This window comes from Schistocerca piceifrons, chromosome 1 (assembly GCF_021461385.2).
Source record: "Schistocerca piceifrons isolate TAMUIC-IGC-003096 chromosome 1, iqSchPice1.1, whole genome shotgun sequence".
Lineage (NCBI taxonomy): Eukaryota > Metazoa > Arthropoda > Insecta > Orthoptera > Acrididae > Schistocerca > Schistocerca piceifrons.
Genome location: NC_060138.1, coordinates 1,207,175,177 through 1,207,189,777, shown reverse-complemented (window position 1 = coordinate 1,207,189,777; position 14,601 = coordinate 1,207,175,177).

Here is a 14,601-nt window from a genome sequence, read left to right as displayed (position 1 = left end):
CGAAACAGACACGGTCTTCAAACGTGGGAAGTATTCCTTTATCTGTTGAGAAATTCACTAATTCTGAAAACTCAGCATCATTCAGTGACATAAAAGCAATAGCTCAGTCATTCACTCACTCACTCACTCAAACCTCAGCAGACAGCCCTAACTGCCTTTTGGTTGCGCAGGTTAAATGTACACATCATTTGTATTTTGTATGTGTCCTAAAGTGTTGCGTGTGTCTTCTCTTCAATATAGTGTTTGTGTGTTCTCATGTGAGAAGCTACACTCCTGGAAATTGAAATAAGAACACTGTGAATTCATTGTCCCAGGAAGGGGAAACTTTATTGACACATTCCTGGGGTCAGATACATCACATGATCACACTGACAGAACCACAGGCACATAGACACAGGCAACAGAGCATGCACAATGTCGGCACTAGTACAGTGCATATCCACCTTTCGCAGCAATGCAGGCTGCTGTTCTCCCATGGAGACGATCGTAGAGATGCTGGATGTAGTCCTGTGGAACGGCTTGCCATGCCATTTCCACCTGGCGCCTCAGTTGGACCAGCGTTCGTGCTGGACGTGCAGACCGCGTGAGACGACGCTTCATCCAGTCCCAAACATGCTCAATGGGGGACAGATCCGGAGATCTTGCTGGCCAGGGTAGTTGACTTACACCTTCTAGAGCACGTTGGGTGGCACGGGATACATGCGGACGTGCATTGTCCTGTTGGAACAGCACGTTCCCTTGCCAGTCTAGGAATGGTAGAACGATGGGTTCGATGACAGTTTGGATGTACCGTGCACTATTCAGTGTCCCCTCGACGATCACCAGTGGTGTAGGCCAGTGTAGGAGATCGCTCCCCACACCATGATGCCGGGTGTTGGCCCTGTGTGCCTCGGTCGTATGCAGTCCTGATTGTGGCGCTCACCTGCACGGCGCCAAACACGCATACGACCATCATTGGCACCAAGGCAGAAGCGACTCTCATGGCTGAAGACGACACGTCTCCATTCGTCCCTCCATTCACGCCTGTCGCGACACCACTGGAGGCGGGCTGCACGATGTTGGGGCGTGAGCGGAAGACGGCCTAACGGTGTGCGGGACCGTAGCCCAGCTTCATGGAGACGGTTGCGAATGGTCCTCGCCGATACCCCAGGAGCAACAGTGTCCCTAATTTGCTGGGAAGTGGCGGTGTGGTCCCCTACGGCACTGCGTAGGATCCTACGGTCTTGGCGTGCATCCGTGCATCGCTGCGGTCCGGTCCCAGGTCGACGGGCACGTGCACCTTCCGCCGACCACTGGTGACAACATCGATGTACTGTGGAGACCTCACGCCCCACGTGTTGAGCAATTCGGCGGTACGTCCACCCGGCCTCCCGCATGCCCACTATACGCCCTCGCTCAAAGTCCGTCAACTGCACATACGGTTCACGTCCACGCTGTCGCGGCATGCTACCAGTGTTAAAGACTGCGATGGAGCTCCGTATGCCACGGCAAACTGGCTGACACTGACGGCGGCGGTGCACAAATGCTGCGCAGCTAGCGCCGTTCGACGGCCAACACGGCGGTTCCTGGTGTGTCCGCTGTGCCGTGCGTGTGATCATTGCTTGTACAGCCCTCTCGCAGTGTCCGGAGCAAGTATGGTGGGTCTGACACACCGGTGTCAATGTGTTCTTTTTTCCATTTCCAGGAGTGTATAATCGCGCCGAAAGTAAACACTGTTGAGTCGAGAGTGGTTAATGTCGGAGCAGTTTGGACCGGCTAGTGGTCTTGCTCCTGAGCGTCTGGTTGCACAGAGTTGAAATTAACCTGTTGGCTGACTCTTGCAAGGTGGCTTAGAACGACAGTGTAATCTGCTTGAAAGGGTCTCGTAACATGGGATACCAGTAATGCCTGAAATGCCGCGGTACGTGCATAGCGAGGCGTAAGACTCTGCTTTGCAATCCTCGGAACTGAAGAATATAGGTGCTGGGTACATTCCCCCGCACTACGTCTGTGGATTCCAGCGCTGCTCGGATTAGAGCCATATACAGTGTGATTCCGCAACGTAGAGGTTTGGCTCTGCATTTAATAGAGGATAATATATCTCTCTGCCATGCGACCCCCAAGTCAGGTGACTACGGAGCGCCACACGAAGATCGAAGTGCTGGACCGTGGGGTGGAGCCTCCCATGATCCGCACCAGTTGAAGATCTAAAGGCACTCAGCGCCGCCTAATAATGACAGCCCGGTTTCTGGTGGAACTAAACTTCAGCGTACTTCGTAGCCCAAGCTTGAAGTACGTTGCAAGTCGTCTGCAGCGGACAGCGGAGGACATCTACACTACCGTCCATTAAAATTACTACACCACGAAGATGACGTACTACAGACGCGAAATTTAACCGACAGGAAGAAGATGCTGTGATATGCAAATGATTAGCTTTTCAGAGGATTCACAGAAGGCTGGCGCCGGTGGCGACACCTACACCGTGCTGACATGAGGAAAGTTTCCAAACGATTTCTCGTACACAGACAGCAGTTGACCGGCGTTGCCTGGTAATACGTTGTTGTGATACCTCGTGTAACGAGGAGAAATGCGTACCATCACGTTTCCGACTTTGATAAAGGTCGAATTGTAGCCTATCGCCATTGCGGTTTATCGTATCGCGATATTGCTACTCGCATTGGTCGAGATCCAATGACTGTTAGCAGACTGTGGAATCGGTGGCTTGAGGAGGGTAATACGAACCCCGTGCTGGATCTCAACGGCCTCGTATCACTAGCAGTCGAGATGACAGGCATCTTATCCGCATGGCTGTAACGGATCGTGCAGCCACGTCTCGATCCCTGAGTCAACAGATGGAGACGTTTGCAAGACAACAACCATCTGCACGAACAGTTCGACGACATTTGCTAGCAGCTCGGAGACCAGGGCTGCGGTTACCCTTGATGCTGCATCACAGACAGGAGCGCCTGCGATGGTGTACTCAACGACGAACCTGGGTGCACGAATGGCAAAACATTTTTTCGGATGAATCCAGGTTCTGTTTACAGCATCACCATGGTCGCATCCGTGTTTGGCGACATCGCGGTGAACGCACATTGGAAGCGCGTATTCGTCACCGCCATAGTGGCGTATCACCCGGCGTGATGGTATGGGGTGTCATTGGTTACACGTCTCGGTCACCTATTGTTCGCATTGACTGCACTTTGAGCAGCGGACGTTACATTTCAGATGTGTTACGACACGTGGCTCTACCCTTTATTCGATCCCTGCGAAACCCTACATACCGGCAGGATAGTGCACGACCACATGTTGCAGGTTCCGTACCGGCCTTTCTGGATACAGAAAATGTTTGACTGCTGCCCTGGCCAGCACATTCTCCAGATCTCTCACCAGCTGAAAACGTCTAGTCAATGGTGGCCGAGCAACTGGCTCGTCACAATAAGCCAGTCACTACTCTTGATGAACTGTGGTATTGTGTTGAAGCTGCATGGCAGCTGTACCTGCACACGCCGTCCAAGCTCTGTTTGACTCAATGCCCAGGCGTATCAAGACCGTTATTACGGTCAGAGGTGGTTGTTCTGGGTACTGATTTCTCAGGATCTATGCACCCAAATTGCGTGAAAATGTTCTTACATGTCAGTTCTAGTATGATATATTTGTCCAATGAATACCCGTTTATCATCTGCATTTCTTTTTGGTGTAGCCATTTTAATGGCCAATAGTGTACCTTTAGCCATCGCGCATAAAGAGCGGTCTCGTCCGCATACCGCGTCAACGACACTCTCCGCGTCTTAGGTACATCAGAGGTATACAGGGAGCACATCAGGAGGCCAAGCACAGACCTCTGCGACAATCTCAGTCGTATAAGCCTCGCCGTTGAAATGCCATCTTCGGCACAGACATTGAAAGTGCGGTCACGCCAGTTGTGGAATTCACAATTTCTTCCAACTCAACACGAGTGAACAGGACAAATGCCATGGTGCCACAACTCAAACTCCACAGAAACGTATAAAGATTCAAATAATTGAGAAGCACTAAACGATTTCTTGGAAAAGGCAGGAAACAAAAACATTGCTGTTAACGTAGAGGCTTTGCTGACTGCACAGAGTAAGCTGGTACAAAAAGAACCATCATTACTATAAAATACCACAGAAAACTATGAAATATTTGACATCAGAGAAATAATATCTGTATCTGGTGATTACGACCCAAACGTCATATATGTAGCTTCTAAGGATATGACCAAACTACTTCAAACATTTTAAAATAATTTTATACACATATTTATTATGCATTTTCAGACAAAGGCACTAAATTTCATAAAATTATCTTGCTACTTAAATAACAAACGAAATTTAAAACTTTTTCTGGTCGTATAGCCTGTAATATCCACGACACTATGTTCTAGCCACAAGATATTAAAATGAACTAAGTGTACAAACTTCAACAAATATTATCGATACTACGTATAAAAAGATTGTAACGTGTAAAAATGACGATAATTATTTCATTATTTCTGTAATAATTTAATTTCTGTGTGAATTACAACTATTATCAGAGAACTACATTCATAGACAACGACAATTATAATCTTTTTTGTTATCTGTGATAATTGTGGTTCAGTTGTTCGTCCTGTGCTATCCGTAGAACTGTTCGGACGTGAGACGTGTGAGGTCTGTAAAGAGAAAGCCTGTAACTATATTGTTAATTATTATTTGAAAAATAGAGTCGCTATTGTCTAGACGTGGATTTGTATTTATTTCAGTTGTAATCCAATCTAATTAATGTTTATAAGTGTTAATTTTCAGCTCCGCAATTAGGAGCGCAGCCGTTAGAGCTAGTAACTTACAGCGGAGTTTACTAGTGGCTGGTATAAAAAATATGAAGTATTTTTCATTGAGAATAATTTTAAATGCTAAAGAATAGAGAGCAAAAGGCTTAAAGACTTTTATCTAAATATATTAACTTGATATAAATGGAATCGAGAATAACAGTAGACAAAGTGACTATCGTCTGTCTGCCGCCATCTTAGCAAAAATATCTCAGCGGCAGTTTTTAATCGAGAATTTTAACAAACATAAATGTTGTTAGATATAAATGAATGGAAATAAATGTGCACCGGTGACCCCGAATCTACTTTAAAAGACAGAATCAAGTCAGATTGAATCTTTAAAAACAGTGCTCACAGCACGTTACGTAATATAAATTTCTTATTTACTGATGTATGAAGCCTAGTTATTTCGGACGATTTACATGAAATACAATAGGTAACTGGATTTATATTTTTCTTTTCATCTACCTGAAATATCATTTATAAGTAATTGAAGTCACGAAATACTATAAACCGGTCCCGCCACAAGCCCCAAACAGAACAGTACGGCTAAAATCTAGGAAGACAGTGAGCATCACCTTCTCACGTGACCGCACCTATAGAACGCTTTTCTGTCATGGCGATAACGATTCCTCAAGGACAGCTGCGCCTTAGTTTCAACTCATATCCGTAAAACCATGTCTAATCAAAACATTTCATGTCATGAATCCATGGTTATGTGAGCATCTTCAGCCACTTCTCTGATGGGGCTTCGGTGATATTTCTGAATAAATTCCTTCATTTGTTCGGCGCTTTTATCGGTTGAAGACGCGCCGGGGGATGCACGGCGCTAGTCACCTTCGACGATTTCACGGCCTCCTTCCAAACGCTTGCACCACTCCTAAACCCATGTTTTACTAACAGTAGACTCATGAAAAGCAATATTTAACGTTTCTGAAACATCGCTACACTTTTTTCCGTTCTTATGGACAAGTTTAATACAAATCCTTTGATGAATTTTTGTACAAAATAAATAATCGTCGAAACCACAATACATATATGACAATTTTGATAGCTGAGAACAAACTATATCTCTGACATGGTTAACACTGCACACAGACTTTTCAGACGCGTTCACCAACACAAAAATGAAAGAGTCGTGCTAATCGGAGGATATAACACGCGAAATAAGTAAAAAAATTCTGTTACTTAATAGACACGCCGTATGATAAACCGTACAGCGATGGAAGTTTATTACTGTACACAGGGTGTTTCAAGCAGAACAGTAAATATTTTAGGAGATGATAGCAGAGAATAATTGGAATAAAACGTTCCTCATAACAGATTTCAAATTTTTACTGGTCACACGCATACGACTGGTTGCAGAGATACGTTTCACGCGCTGGTACTTCAGTTGCTATGCGTTTATGTATCAATTGCCACATTTGTTTTGAAGTTTAAATTGCGAAGCTGTGTTTGTGTTTACGTAACTGAGTTTTTCAACTGCGATTATAATTGCTATTTGTTGACCAATTCTACAGCATCATTTAAGCTTGCCAAATGTATTTACAAACGCTGAGTATGCCGGTATAACATTTGTGTACGAACTTTGTAATGCAAATGGTGCTGCTGCTTGCGGAGAATACGGTAGACGATTTCATAAGCGCAAAGTACCAGTTTCAAGGGTGTCTACTCGTGTTTTCAGTAAAATGCGTGCTACTGGTGCACGTAGAGCAGTCATGTCTCAATTAAAGGTGTAAATGAATAGTGTGTGGACGAGGTGAAAGGTAGCTGACAGCACGTGCTGAGTTTCTGTACGTGTCGGCGTACCTCATACAGAGGTTGGACGAAAACGTGGAAACCCCACTAGAAATGCATGGTTGAACATAAATGCAGAAACTAGTCAAGCGTGCAGGTTGCATTGTTGTACACGACCACGAACGGCAGCTGTGCAATGTCCTCGATATTGTGCAAGGGTCAGTTGTCGCCAGAACACTGATGCGTGTAGTTGTGATTTCATTACGTCGAGGCTAAGCGAATTCGAACGTGGGTAGATGGTTGGTGGGTGCTTTCGTAGTAAAGGTTGGCAAAGTATTTGGTGTCTCACGAGGCACCTTTTCGAAGATTTATACCGCATGCAAATAAAGCGGAAAAACTTCGTGCGCTAACTCACAACGCGGACGAAAATGTGTGTTGAGTGATCGTGGAACACGGTCACTGAAGAGGATTGAGGCGAAAAGTAAGAGGACGAAAGCTGCAAAAGTCACTGCAGAACTGACTGTCGCACTCGCGAACACTGGCGGTACCGAAACAACAATAAGGGAGTTCCATAAGAAGTGTACTGCAGGGTGAGTTAGAATTCATCAGTGATACGAATGCCTGCGACAGTAATACATCTACATCTACATGGAAACTCTGCAAATTACATTTAAGTTCCTGGCAGAGGTTTCTTCGAACCACCTTCACAATTCTCTACTATTCCAATCTCATACAGCGGGCGCAGAGAATGAACATCTATATCTTTCCATACGACCTCTGATTTCCTTTTTTTTATCGTGGTGCTCGTCTCTCCCTATGTAGGTCGGTGTCAATAAAATGTTTTCGCATTCGGAGGAGAAAGTTGGTGAATGGAATTCCGTGAGAAGATTCCGTCGCAATGAAAAACGCCTTTCTTTTAATGATGTGCAGCCCAAATCCTGTATCATTTCTGTGACACTCACTCCCAGTCCTGTTTGGTAGGGATCCCACACCGTGCAGTAATATTCTAAAAGAGAACTGACAAGCGTAGTGTAGGCAATCTCTTAGTAGGTCTGTTACATTTTCTAAGTGTCCTGGCAATAAAATGCAGTATGTAGTCAGCCTTCCCCACAACATTTTCTATATGTTCCTTCCAATTTAAGTTGTTCGTAATTGTAATTCCTAGCTATTTAGTTGAATTTACGGGCTTTATATTTGACTGATTTATAGTGTAACCTAAATTTAACGGATTACTTTTAGCACTCATGTGGATGATCTCACACTTTTCGTTATTTAGGGTCAACTGCTAATTTGCGCACCATTCGGATATGTTTTCTAAATCGTTTTGCAGTTTGTTTTGATCTTCTGATGACTTTATTAGTCGATAAACGACAGCGTCATCTGGAAAAAATCTAAAACGGCTGCTCAGATTGTCTTCCAAATCGGTTATATAGATAGGGAACAGCAAAGGGCCTATAACACTACTTTGGGGAATGCCAGAAATCACTTCTGTTTTGCTCGATTACTTTCCGTCAGTTACTACGAACTCTGACCTCTCTGACAGGAAATCACGAATCCACTCACATAACTGAGACGATATTCCATAAGCACGCAATTTCACTACGAGCCGCTTGTGTGGTACAGCGTAAAAAGTCTTCTGGAAATCCAGAAATACGGAACCGATCTGAAATCCCTTGACAACAGCTCTCAACATTTCATGCGAATAAAGAGCTAATTGTGTTTCACAAGAACGATGTTTTCTAAACCCATGTTGACTGTGTGTCAATAGGTAATTCATAACGTTCGAACATACGTGGTGCCGAAGCTATATAATCCGAATTGTGGAGTAGCAGAAGAATGTCGTTTGGTCGGAAAGTCTTGCTTCACACTCTTTCCAACTTCTGGCCGACTTTACGTCCCCACACTGAAACACGGCCGGGGTTTGGTGATGAATTGGACAACTGTGTCGTGGTATTCCACCGGCCTCATGGTTACTCTGCAAGGTCGCATTACTAATAAGAATTTTGTGACCATTTTAGCTGATCAGGTCCATCTCATGGGACAGTGTTTGTTCCTCAGTGGTGATGCTGGGTTCCGAGATGTCAGAACCCACTATCCCCTCGCCCCCCTATTCACACAATCGCTTCATCCAGAACAATTTGTAGTCTACTTTCGAGACAAGGGGTCGGTGTTCGCTATCCGCCTCCATCATAGTCAGCTGATCTTCCCACTATTTTACAGGAAGAAAGGTATACGTATAAGGTATAGGTATAGGTATAAGGTATAGATATAAGGTATAGGTATGAGGTATAGGTATAAGGTTCCCTTGCAGACCATACAGCACCTGTAATTATCCATTCCGAGACGGCTGGAAGCTGTTTTGAATGCCAACGGTTTTCGTGCAACGTATTGGGCTTGGTGAAACACTGTGCTCTAAACACTGTGCTCTCTGTTTCCATATTTTTGTCCGCCAGCGTTACAAGAATATGGTGGACGTAACATATGAATGGCCTCTATTGTTCTCATTTATAGCGGTATCAACTCTTCGGGGAATGGGATTCAGATAGAAGATTGTAATGTTCTCGTTGGCTATTTGCAAATCGCCTATAAATCTCAGTAATATTGTTTGCGAGCGAAATCACTTTGCTTTGATGGGGAAACATTTTCAGGAACGCTTCTCGGGGGGATTTGTGGTGTGGTACGATAATCACCTGGCTGTTTATTTGGTGTTGCCGCATGCCGCATCGTCTTACAGGACCCCGTTATCCTGACTTCCTTGAAAACGAGCCTCCAGCATTACTGGAAAAAGTTCCTTTGACTACAGGGAGCCGTCCGTATGGTCGAGCGGTTCTAGGCGCTTCAGTCTGGAACCGCGCGACCGATACGGTCGCAGGTTCGAATCCTGCTTCGGGCAAGGATGTGTGTGATGTCCTTAGGTTATTTAGGTTTAAGTAGTTCTAAGTTCTAGGGGACTGATGACCTCAGATGTTAAGTCCCATAGTGCTCAGAGCCATTTGAACCATTTTTTTTTTTACTACAAGGATATATGTTCTTCTAGCTTGACAGGCCCTCTCTGCATTCTAGTCGTCAGGTGACACATTATCTAAATAACACATTCCCCGAAAGATTTGTCGGGAAAAATGGTCACGTTTCTTGGTCACCAACGTCCCCGAACCTCTTTTCGATTTTTGTCCATAGGGATGACTGAAAGGCGAAGTCTTCTTTTTATTATTCTTCTTACAAAGGGGTTTGTACGAACTTCCTATTACCGTTTTGATTCATATTGACGTCACGGATTGCGTGGCCTCTCCCGCCGGAGGTTCGAGTCCTCCCTCGGGCATGGGTGTGTGTTTTGTTCTTAGTATAAGTTAGTTTAGATAGTGTGGTCTAGGCACCGATGACCTCAGCAGTTTGGTCCCTTAGGAATTCACACACATTTGAACGTTTCTGGATTAATACTGACAGGGTGTGCAGGGGACGCCTAGGACTTTTAAGATTTGTAAACAGGAAGATGCAACTCTCAACTGTTTTCGAGAAAATCGAGTCTGAAACTTTTAGGCGTCTTTGTACACTTTGTATACTCGACAGTGTTCAAGGAGTGCGCAGCCAGGCAAGTAAGCGCTGTTGCAGCGGCGCGGTGTTTCTGCCTCGAATCTCGCTGCCGGTACTTTTTTTTTTTTTCATTCCCGTAATTCTGACAACAGACATTTGTGGCACGCCACGAAATTCTTTGATGACCTGGAACCGTTGATGACTATAAACCAAATCTGTATTGCAATAGACACACTGAAAGAACCGTGGGCATGCCAAAACCCGGCATCAGTCGCAGTAATTATTGTTTTGCATGTTTCTACGATCGTGCGGCTTCCGCTGGTTGCACATTATACTTATCACAAATGTTCACACAATAATATTAATAAAATGAGTACTGGTTTTACTGAAAGTTCACGTGTATAGTCTGTTTACGAGGGTGATTCAAATGAAATGTTCCATAAAATTTCGAAAAGTTGTGCGAGGTGGTTGGTAGGTAGCAGTAATGTTCCTTGAGGTTTAAAGTGACCGAGAAGTGGCAAAGTGATGCTGCAGCGCAAGAGAAGGCAGCAGCGTCCACAAGAAGATGACCACCGTGCTGTCAACATGTATCGCGATTGAGCAGAGATCTATGTGGATATTTCAGTAGTGAAAGTGTCAAATCAATCGAAATACATCGCAGAATGACAGCGCAGTGTGGTGATACGGTGGAACAAGTGTACGAGTGGTGTGGGAAGTTTAAAGGCGGTGTAACGTCTGTGGAGGATGCCCTAGGACCACGGCAGGCACACCGCATAGTCACGAACGAGAACATTGTGGAGCAGCTTGTAAACGAGAACAGACGCGTAATTCTGAACAAATTAGCTATAAGTTTGACGATCAGTATTGGTTCAGCGCACAATATTGTTCGCAATTTACTGCACTTCAGTAAGGTGTCTGCTAGATGGGCTGCCATGTCAACTGACTGCCGAACTGAAAGACCGTCGCGTCGATACCTGTGAAGGACTTCCCCATCGTCTTCACATCGAAGCTGATGCATTTCTGGGGAAAACTTAAATGCTATGAAACTCAGGTCAGGCTATGATACTCAGGTCCGTTATAACAAACCAGAAACGAGAAGGTCAAACAAGGAATGGCGCCACAGCTTGTCGCGGCACTCAACCGTATCCTGGAAAAGACGTGCTCATTCTCTTCTGGGATGCAAATGGAGTAATTCTGGAGCATTACATACACAGTGGAGTGACGGCAACCAGTACTTCTTATTCAGACACACTGAAAAATCAACTTCACTCTGCAACCAGGAGTAAACAACAAGACATCTGACTTCAGGGGTATTAAAAACAATTCAAAAGCCTAGATCGCATAAAAAATTTCTTTATTTAAGACGACCGGTTTCAACAGTAACTGCTGACATCTTCAGGTTTTTAACATCTTTTTGTTATAAGGCGTGTACATTTTACGCTGGACCTCACGCACAAGATGTCAAGTGGATAAAACTCAGCGCATTATAAAGGTTTGTCATCGCTAAAATATTTAAAAATGTGCTGAGTTGTACCCACTTCGCATCTTGTGCGTGAGGTTCAGCGTAAAATGAGCATCTTTTACAACAAATAGATGTTAAAGACCTGAAGATAAGACCAAAGACTGTTGAAACGTCGTCTTAAACAAAGAAATTTTTTATTTGATCTTGGCTTTTGAGTAGTTTTTAACAATTAAAACGGACCGTCCTTCAGTACTCCGGAAACGAGAAAATTCAATTCAGGAGTATTTCTACAGCATGACAACGACTCCCCCCCCCCAAACGTACAGCCCGTGAAACAGTTGGCACTATTCAGAAAACTAAATCAGGACGTCTGGTCTCCTTATTTACTTATTTACCAGACCTTGCTCCTTGTGACTTTCATCTCTTCGGTGCACTCAAAGAAGCAATGGGAGGCAGGCACTTCAAAAGTGACGAAGAGGTGGAAACCGGTGTGCACGACCGGCTACACACACGACCAAAAGCATTTTTTCATCTATGCACTTCCAAAGCAGTGGAATACGTGCACTCAACGTCAGGGAGACTTCATCGAAAAACGGCACATAAGTTTTTTGTTCATTGTTATAATTTATAGCACATTTAAGTTTTCCATTTCAATCACCCACGTACTTCCAATCTGCTTATCAAAAGATGTTTTTCACCTTTTATTAGCTCAGAGATTACGAAAAGAATATATAAGGCGTTAGAACTACGTGGGAATGAAAAAAAGAAAGTACCGGCAGCGAGATTCGATCCAAAGACCACGCGCTTATGAAACCAAGCGCTTATTCGCTCCACTGCGGACTCTTTGAATATTAGTAAAAATACAAAGTGTACAATCGGGCCAAAACTTTTCAAACACTACTTTCTCGGAAACGGTTGAGAGTTGTGTGTTCGCCGGCCGTGGTGGTCGAGCGGTTCTAGGCGCTTCAGTCTGGAACCGCGCGACCGCTACGGTCGCAGGTTCGAATCCTGCCTGGGGCATGGATGTGTGTGATGCCCGTAGGTTAGTTAGGTTTAAGTAGTTCTAAGTTCTAGGGGACTGATGACCTCAGATGTTAAGTCCCGTAGTGCTCAGAGTCATGTGTTGTGTGTTCCTGTTTACATGTGTTTAAATCCTAGTCGTGCTCCACACAGCCTGTCACTATGAATCAAGTCGGTGTGGGAAGTCCCCTTGTAAGCGTTAATCCCGTTTAGTACGAAGTCTGCTGTATTCAGGGTCTGAGAAACTTAATTTATTTAACTTTGCGGCCGGATGTCTTTCCTGCAGCCGCAGTTATCAGATGCCTAATGGAGGAAAGTCGCGTGCGCCATCTGTTTGCGAATTGTGTAAACTTTGTACCGTGTTTGATCGTAATTTAACTGTTCGAGTATCGTCTCTTCTGAGGCAGAAACTGGGGATACCCCAGCGTGGGAAACTGCTAAAAAAACACAGCGACGAAGCTTCCCGTCCCGTCAAGATGACGCGCTGTACGTTATGCGCTACGAGCAGATCCGGTGGAAAGGCGAAATCTACAAGCAAAAACTAGACACAGGAATTCGAACTGACGGTTTGGATTGCGAATAGTGCTCCCCTCATAAAAGAACACAAGGATGACTTATTGAAATTTATGAAAATCGGCTTAGAACTTAATCATTTGCCTTTGCTTAAAACCTTGAGTCTCAGTGGTTTCTGCCTGATACCACTATTTTATTAATTTTTTTTTGAAGTGCCAATGCCTTTCGCATAAAACCACCGATGCTATTGCAAAACAGAGACTTCTAATGGTACACGGATGTACTTCTGCGAATGTAATACATTATAGCATTTACTTATACCGTTCAAAGTTAACAATCGGCCCGGATATCGCGCTGCATTATTGTAGGAGATTCTGACATGTGGCTTTTTTATAGTGGCCAAAATGAGACCATTGCCAGTGGAGGTAAATGCATCTTAATTATGGTAACGTAAATTTGAGTTTGTGCTACTGCTTTTTCGAGTATAATCGAAATGAAGCCACTGAGACAGTGTGTAGTTGTGATACAAATTTTATTAAAATGTAGGCCCATTTTTGTGTTTATTTAGGACTGTAATTCGTTTAATGCATTATGCTTGCATGGATGATTAAAGATGTAGGATTCTCTCTACGAAAAAGGAAAAATGCGAATTTGTTTTCAAATATATCACATCAAATGACGAATGGAAATTTGGAAATTTGTGTAAGGTCCTATGGGACAAAACTGCTGAGGTGATCGGTCCCTAGACTTACACACTACTTAAACTAACCTACGCTAAGGACAACACACACATTCATGCCTGAGGGAGGACTCGAAACTCCGATGGAGGAAGCCGCGCGAACCGTGACAAGGCGCCTGAGACCACGCGGCTATCCCGTGCGGCCAAAATGACGGATGATTAGAAACTATATGTCCCAGTGGTTCCTTAAAACAACTGATTGTTTTTCCTTTCGCTAATTTCATTTTATAATTGTTGCTTATTGAGATCATAGAAATTTTACATTTATAATCCAAAATGCAATCATCTCCTTAAATTGATAGTTTACTTTTTACCAGTTTCGTCTTGTATTCGTTGCTTACTATCACCATGAAGGGTAATTATATGAAAAACTTCAATTTTTTTCATATTGATGGGCCACAAATAGTTAACACGTTCCTTGAGTATGTGTTGGGTCTACATTCCAGCAGCTGTACATCTGTAATCAATAAAAATTACACAAGTTACATTTTATATTTTATTCAGAGTAGCCTATACAACTAAAGCCCCGAATGTTTAAATAATCAAATTCTTGTGTATAAAACAGCTCCTGACAACTGCTTACAAATGAATTAACATGTTCGTCCGCCTCGAATGTGCCGGCACGGTATCTCAGCGTGTTCGGTCAGAGGGTTGCGTACCCTCTGTAATAAAAAACTGAGTTAATCGATCATCAACGAACTTAATCGGATGTCTTACGACGTCCGCCCCGAGCAGATACAACTAACAAAAAGCAAACAAAGTGAGAAAAAAAAGATAGGTAAATGGTCA